This window comes from Amblyomma americanum, chromosome 3, assembly GCF_052857255.1.
Source record: "Amblyomma americanum isolate KBUSLIRL-KWMA chromosome 3, ASM5285725v1, whole genome shotgun sequence".
Taxonomy (NCBI): domain Eukaryota; kingdom Metazoa; phylum Arthropoda; class Arachnida; order Ixodida; family Ixodidae; genus Amblyomma; species Amblyomma americanum.
Window position 1 is genome coordinate 69955554 of NC_135499.1, and position 6999 is coordinate 69962552.

Sequence of the window (6999 nt, forward strand, 5' to 3'; positions counted from 1 at the left end):
CCGTTTTTTAACCCACGTTGCGCCCAATATTTATTTGTGGCGGGTGCAATAGCGGGTGCGTTCTTAGATCTCACTGCGCTTTCGTGACTGTTTGTTCACTGCGAAGCGTGCGCACCCGTGACGCAGCTAGTCGTTGCTTCTGTCAGTTCTTTAATTTTAGTGGTGCTCTTCTCTATGAGAAGAATATTTTCGAATCTTTTCTCTAATTTTGATGTATTCTTATTTGCAAGTTAAGCAGTACATTTTTCAGGCATCTGTGCAGACTTAATCTTATGGACCTGAGCCGGGCTTGGCCGTGGAAACGCGGGCCTGGACGCCGGCCTGGGGTGGAGCCATGGGCCTGGGCGGGGCCCAGACCGCGAAATCACGCCCGCGCAGTGTTCTAGTTCCTACCATACGAAGCGGAAAATGCTCTGCGTCACTGTCATCAGTGCAAGCTACGCGCTCAAGAATGAAGTTTGCGGGTGGCGGTACTTTTTTATCGGTGCCCACTAAGTCAACTGCTTTCTCGGTGGCGGTGATAGCAGCAACCGGGTTCAGAGGTCGTCTGAGGCTAGAACTGCCACTGCCGACGGCCCTACTTTGCAAGGCGGAAACAATTCACAATAAGAGGCATGAAAGCAATGACGGTCACGTAGATAGCATTGTTTAACCAATTTTTCACGGCTACAACAATTCCCGTGAAGCCTGGTTGCCTCTCCTGACACAGATACGGGCCTGTGTCGCCAACGGTAAATAACAAACTGGAGGAGGAAGTTCTTGCGCTCTTGCATGTCCCTCACGAAACAACTCTGCGAACAAAAAAGGATGTAGGTACGGCTACGCTACCGATCACTGCGATAGCCAGAACCCAGATTTTCTTTCTCTAAGGGCGCAAGTTGGCGTTCTAAGACCACGCTATGATAAAACTAAAAACCTCGTAGTCTTATGGCTGTAAATTACAGGAAATTCTTCCCTAAATGAGTGTTGCTGCTTGTACGACAAGAGCACACGTAAGGAAGGACTCGTTGCAAGCTGTTAATCATTAGCCTCTGAATTGGTCTGCGTAAAACATCAAAGATGGCTACACGAAGGAATAGTGCACTTCTGCGGCTGGGGCAAAATTATTTTTAATATCTAAATAGCATAACGCGTATTAAGCAGTCGAGGTAAGAGAGAACCAGCTTTAAACCTCGATGGCTATACTTTTGGTCTAATTGCTTAGTAATGCGAACCATGGTACGGCACTTGGAGACAATTTATATCTGGCGAAGATTTGGGCCGCCCAAGTTGCACGAAATATTAACGTGATTTTATTTCTTTTTTTTTTGCAACAACCGCTAACATGTTGCTATTAGTCCTTTGTTATGGTTGCAAATAAAATGTGCAGCAACAATTCCCAATGCTATTTACTGATTTCGTTATTTATGCCTCAAACTCCCCTTTTGGGGTGGTACATCAGGGGGACTATTAGAGTTCATCCGTGAGTCTTTCAATGAATGTGTTCGAGTGTGCTGGATGAGTGTGATTAATTGCTCCACCAGGATGGCGATTCCAGTGCTCTGATGTGCCCTGCGGGCGATCACATTGTAGTCACGAGCTTCAAACTTGTGGAGCGAGCCCGCCAGGCTACTGCGTCTGTTTTTACAGTGACGTCAAAAATTAAGTGACCATAAAACTTATACCTAGCACAGTTATTTTGGTGCCTTGGTGGTGAGTGTTAGTGATCGTGGAAAGGAAAGAAAACAACAGCTGGCAGGGTAGAAAGCATGTGCGTTCGATTCAACAATTTGTAGAAAATAATAGCCTACTGAGAAGGACCGCTTCCTGAAACCTGATTCGTTGTCAGAACTGTAACATGAATGATGTGACACGTAAGCATTGTGAAGTGACGATAAATTGATGGTTCCTGGCGCAAAGGGAGTGCCGTCATTGCCGAAAAATGCCGCGTTTTGGCGGACATGATTTGGGGTGGCTCTGAGGCAGCCGAATTACACTAATGTGAATATGGCGAATGCAAAACTGATTTTTACGGCTGTTAGCTCATCGCAGTTTTGTAGACACTTACTTGAAGTAATAAACTCTGCAGATACATCTTTGTTTTGCTTCAGCAGTCAATGAAAGGGGTTGTTTAAATAAGCAACCATTTAGAGCTTTAACAACGAGGTCGTAAAATTACAGCCGCGCGAGGGCTGCTGTTGCTATTCCGTTGCAAACGTTTCTCTCAAAGTGCGAATAATCGCTCCACGGGGTTGCTACAACAAGTCGATGGCGACGTCCATCGCTGTCGTTTGTCAGCGAGATTGGCGAGAAGCGAGGTATTTTAGGGTGCACCGCAATGCTTTCGAATTTTATGACTACAAGTGATATCGTGTGGTGGCTGTGCAAGAATATTTGCGGCGAGAGGTAGCACGTGAGCACCTATGTCTGCGCTAAACGTCAGATTGCAGGTGCTGCGGCCTTTACGGCGATCAGCTGTGATGCAGGTCGCGATCGGTCGCTGAGAACATCTGCACACCATTGAGTGTAGTGTTAGCCTCTCTATACATGCCGTCATCGACCTGATCGTCAACTACGCGAGTGATGAGAGGGTGGCTCTAAAGGTTTTCTGCCGGCTGAGAAACAGGCCTCCACAATGTGTAGGGTTTGTCGATGGGGCCATGCCCTTCAGTGCATCCGTGCGTGTGCATTAATGCAGTTTCTGAAGACAGCGGTGTCGGCAAGGAAGCGTACATCAGCCGGGTACAACGCCTGGAGCATCGATGAGGTAAGGGAAACAAAGAAACTTACTTTGTCAGTTTGTGTCGCTTCATTCTTAAAGTTGCGTGTTGACTCTAAATGAACGTAAAACAAACAACGAGTGCAAGACTCATGCAGTGAAGGGGAAAGCTGTGTACGCGTTTGACGTCGCTTTTTGTTGACGTCTTGCTCCGTGCACTATGCTTCGCTTTTCAGCATTCCTACGCGGCGCGGAATTGAGAAGCTGAGCGTACACGGGCGTTTCACGATTTCCTTATTTTTGATTTCAACAATGTTAACGGAAGTGTAAATAACGTCAAAAGTACTGAGCCACTTCATTAGCTGTAAGAAGCTTTATCACGAAAAAAGCATTTGTGAGAAAGTATAGATAGTGAAGCTGAAATGTTTTTAACTCTATTACATCTGTAACACAGCCCTAAATACTAGAGGTTGATTGCTCGATGACTAAAAAATATGTGTTATAAAATGTGTGAGCAAAACAAAAATCTATGACTACAATTTGTTTACAGGCGTGCAGTTTCAATCAGTGAAGATTCTAGCGCACGAAGCTTTCTGCGGAATCCATCCATGAGTCATTCGCGTTGCAGATGTCTTCGTTATCCTCTATGCCTCACCTGAAAAATCTTCTAAACGTTGAGCTCAATATGCTGCGGCAGGCATGAAGGGATGAAATTTTAACGTCAATAACACTGCATCGACCTATCTGAAGAAAGGCAAACGCCATTGAAACCAAGAAAATCATACGGGCATGAGTTATGCTTTTCTTGGTTTCAATCCTCGTTGCCTTTCTTCTGATGGCTGAATGCAAAATTATCTATATATATGGCTGGTGGCTTCTTTCAGATGTGTCGTAACAAGCCCCTCATGTCGCGACCATTTTTGTCCAATTCATCATCATATACGCTTCACTACCCGCGCTGCAGAGCAAAGGCCTCTCCTATGTCTTTCCAATTAACCCTGTCGTTTACCAGCTGCGCCCACCGTATCTCGGCACTCTTTTTGCCCACCTAACCTGCTGCCGCTCCCTGCTACGCTTGCCTTCTCTTGGAATGCACTCCATTATCCTTAACGATCAGCGGTTATGTTGCCTTTGCATTGGTTTCCCTGACCAAGCCGATTTCGTCCTACTGATTTGGACTAGGATGTCATTAACCCGCGTTTGTTGCATCACCCACTCCCCCCGCTTCAATCAATCAATCAATCAATCAATCAATCAATCAATCAATCAATCAATCAATCAATCAATCAATCAATCAATCAATCAATCAATCAATCAATCAATCAATCAATCAATCAATCAATCAATAATTTTATTTCTTCCTCACAAAAAGATTAGCGGAGGACGAGGAGGGCTCGAAGAAAAAGTGGAAGTTTCCACTTGACGAGCTTCGGGCCCCCTATTTACAAGCACGTGAAAGAGCATATTGCACCACTGGCACTTTTTTCTGCTCAAAAGAGCCTTAACAGGTGCTGAATGGTTTCATAATATGCATAATGTGATAAGGTTCTGGTTACACGACAAATGTCACAGTTTGTCCTGAGCTCATTTAGTTAGGCTTAGACACGACTGCCACGATTCAACACGATTCAACAAACTTCAAGAGAAATTAGTCAACAATTAATGTGTTGACTACGTTCAACAAAAATTTTGTTGAAATCGGAATGACTATGGTCAATAGCCTGTTGGCTTCGGTCACTTGCTATTGTGATGCAGAAGATCTTAATGCTTAGAGATATCGTGCAAGTAGAGCATGCGTGATCTTCTTGAGTTCCCTGGAGACCGTGGAATACTTTATTTTTCACATCATTAGCCAACCCGTGGTAATTTGCAGCTCACAGAGCCTCCAAAAGAAAAGCCGAAAACAGAATTAAAGCTACAGTGAAACGTTCTTTGAGCTAGTTGGTTCATTTCGAGGAAACGTAAGACTGGGCGAGTAGAATATGGAGAAGAGGCAAATAAACGAACACTACGCCCGCGCACGCGTGATGTAATCGTTTCTTTTACTCTTGTCCTATTCGCGCAGACTTAGCTTAACTAAATTAAAGTGCTCGAGGATTTCCATTACATTACCTGAATTGCAGTTAGCTAGAAAAATATTAATGGGTGGATTTCCAGAGGATTTCGAAGACCGAGAACTACATGTGCACGAAGCAAGATATTTTCTCTGCTGGAGAAACCAGCTCATTATGAACAGTAAGATGATGCCACGTGGTAGCGCAGAACATTGTCATGTTCCGCAGTACTTATAACTATCACAACATATTCGGTTATCGGGTAAATTGTCATTTATGTGAGATCGCACCCCTAACCTACCGAAATATGCAAGGCAGAGGAGTACTTGCCCTATAGAATACTTTCTGAAAGGAGTCCATTTCCATGTTTTGGCTAATGCACGTATGGGCTTATATTTACGATTTGTATGCTCTGCAAAAGCTGGTAAAGCTGAAAATAAACTTGAATTCTCCGATATAGGCTATGCTTAGTGTAACCAACCAAAAATTTGTTTAGCAGATGTTGAGTAGGCTCAGCATACATTGGGCTCATGTTGGTTTCCAGTTGATTCAACAAGAGGCCGACAAGGCTTCAACTGAAGCTCAAAAGACATTTTTTGTAAGGGGCAGAGCAAGGGGCAGAGCCGACTTAATAGTGAATTTGGCTTTCGTGGGGATCGCATTTATTGTACCCAAGGTCCACAGTAACTGGAATGTCCTTATTACATCCCAAAATGGAAATTCGCGGCAATAGTGTGGTTTATATTTTTAAAACGTCTATTATTCATTTCTGCTTCATCACGCTGAAGAGCAGTCGTGCAACTCTCACTTAAATACCTTTCCGCCTACGGCCTGCTTTAGGAACATGGTATTGCTATTTATGAAATCAAAGTTCACATCAACGACAAAGCTAGTGCAATGCACGTGCTCACACAGCTTATCGACTGCACTGCCTCCATGCCGCAGGATTTGGAGAACTTATTAGGCAGGCGAAGTACGCCACATGGCTGGCGGGGCCACATGTCAAAAATGTGTGTAAAATTACAGACTTTCTACAGAAAATTTTTTGTTGCCCCACAGAATATATCTGTTAGCGGACCATGGAAGAAAGCTGCTCACAAATAAAACAGATATTTTCTGCTCATACAGCAGCTGCACTCGAAGCACCGGTCAGGCGGCCCTCCGCTATTGAAAACAATGTTTCAAAAATGCTTAAACCTCATTTTAATTCAGTTTGTATATTTTACTGCTATACAGCGGCATAGACAATGTTCCGCATGGATTAATGTGCATTTTATATTGGTGGTCCTTTGTTTGACTGCCCATTTGGCCTCTTTAAAATCGTTGCCGTCGTATAGACCCACGGCACGCGCATTTACTGCGTGGTTTTACCGGCCGGACTGTTTGCAAAAGAAGGAAAGCGGTGCCAGTTCCGACTATTTCGTATGAATAATGTGCTGTACTTCTTTTTTCAAGTGACTTGTAGCCAAGCTGTACTGTTATTGTGTAGACAACGGGCGATACTGTCCTACTGAATTTGTCGTCGTAGGACGCCGAACTGCACTTAGTGCACGGGTGCACGCTGAGTCATTGTTGTCGTTACCTTTAGCAGATATTTCTTGCAGTGTGCATGCATGCACTAGAGACGATGGTATTTAGCAATGCCCAGCCCGTGAGCAGGTGCACTTTGGCCGATCAAAGTATGTGTGTGGTATTTTGATGGAAGTAAAAAGGCATGCAGTATGAAAGGTAACCTAAGTGTGCGTGGCGGCTGCTAGCCGTCTTCGTGCCTTTGGCCAACCTAAGGACTGAGGCTAGCGCCATCGCAGCGTGTGTTGCCTGCTCGACAGTGCAAAGAGGCAGTACATGCCGGTGGCCTCGGTCGTAGCGTACTGTATGTTTATGGAATGGGAGCGAGTTTTTGAAATTTTAGGAAACCCGTCGTGCTTATGACCAGCGTACGGTTGACCCGCAGTCCCGTGCTTTTGCGAGTTGACTTTCATATTCGCCGCCGCTGACGCCTGTTGACGCGTGCACGATAGCACTGACACTGAATCTTGGGTGGTTTAGTTAGCGAGATGGTCCTTATTAGTTCGTTGTTACACTTAAAGTTATAAACGACTCTATTTAATACCTATCTTGGTAGACCAGGCTGCGGTTATAAACGAGTGCAGTGTTAGATTCATGCATTATTCAAAGGGCCGCCTACGATTTAACTGTGACTTTGCACCTTTGAACCACTTTCGGCAATTTTTGCATGATATTTGT